General features: G+C 38.7%; 1 protein-coding gene across 1 annotated transcript in view; it reads right to left on the reverse strand.

Moving 5' to 3' along the window:
• The window catches only part of LOC105298913 (guanylate cyclase soluble subunit beta-2-like), an 84632-nt gene that overhangs the window by 35500 nt on the left and 47891 nt on the right, over positions 1-1241 (reverse strand). The window lies entirely within an intron of this gene.

Consider the following 1241-nt stretch of genomic DNA (forward strand, 5'->3'; position numbering starts at 1 on the left):
GTTTTTTTCTTGCTTCCTTCAAGATGTCTATCTTTAACTTTTGCCATTTTAACTACAATATGTCTTCATGTGGGTCTCTGGGTTCATCTTGTTTGGAACTCTCTGTACTTCCTGGACATGGATGTCTGTTTCCTTTCCACATTAGAAAAGCTTCTAGCCATTATTTCTTTAAAAAAGTTTCTGTTCTTTTCTTTCTTCTCCTCTGAGATTTCTATAACATGAATGTTCATATGTTTGGTATTATCCCAGGAGTCATTTAAACTAGCCTCGATTTTTAAAGTTCTTTTTTCTTTCTGCTGTTCTGATTGGATTTCACTAGTCTATCTCCCAGGTCATGGATTTGTTCTTCTGTGTTAGCTAATCTGCTGTTGATTCCTTTTAATGTATTTTTCGTTTCAATTATTGTATTCTTCAGTTCTACTTGGTTCTTCATTATACTTTCTAACTCATTGCTGAAGTTCTTTCTAAGTTCCTCTATTCTACTCTCAATCTTGGTAAGCATTCTTATGAACATTTCTTTGAATTCTTTAACAGGAAAATTACTTATTTCTGTTTCCTTAGAGGTTTTTTTTCTGGGGATTTTTCTCATTCCTTCGTTTCAGAGATATTCTTCTGTCGTTTCATTTTGTTTGACTTTCTATGTTTGTTTACATAAATTAGACAAAATAGCTTTCTCTTCCAGTTTTGAAAAAATGGCCTTATGTAGAAGCAGGCTCTGTGTGGACTGTGTGTGCAAGGTGGTTTTGGCAGGCTAGTAGGTGCCAAGCAGGTTCTTAAAGTGGCCAGGGAGCAGCTCTGGGTGCATGTGGTAATGCCTCGTTGATCCTCTTGCTCTCTCTGTTCAGGGCCAAAATGAGCTCAGGTGATGTATCTGAGAACACATTGCAAGAAACTTGTAGGCAGGCTAGAGAACCTGGTTAGTGCCCCAGCCACCCTATGAAGGTGAAAGGGACTGTAAACAATGGCTCTCACTAGCTCCTGTGGGCCTGGAGAGTTCCCAAAGCTCCCAGACGGCTTCCTCGGCTTCCCAGCCTTCACTATTTGGTCTCCTACATTTGTTTGTTGTCAGAAGCTGTTTATTCAGTGTTCAGTTGTGTCACCGAAGTAATTGCTAAACATGTGTATTTTATTTTGCTCATGGGACAGGGTCATTTCAGTGTCCTCTTATGTCACTGCCATCTTGTCCACTTTTGGTTATATAATAAAAATTATTGATCGTAAGGACTTCAGAAGACAATTGT

The sequence above is a fragment of the Pteropus vampyrus genome, unplaced genomic scaffold (genome assembly GCF_000151845.1).
Source record: "Pteropus vampyrus isolate Shadow unplaced genomic scaffold, Pvam_2.0 Scaffold167, whole genome shotgun sequence".
In the NCBI taxonomy this organism is placed as follows: Eukaryota; Metazoa; Chordata; class Mammalia; order Chiroptera; family Pteropodidae; genus Pteropus; species Pteropus vampyrus.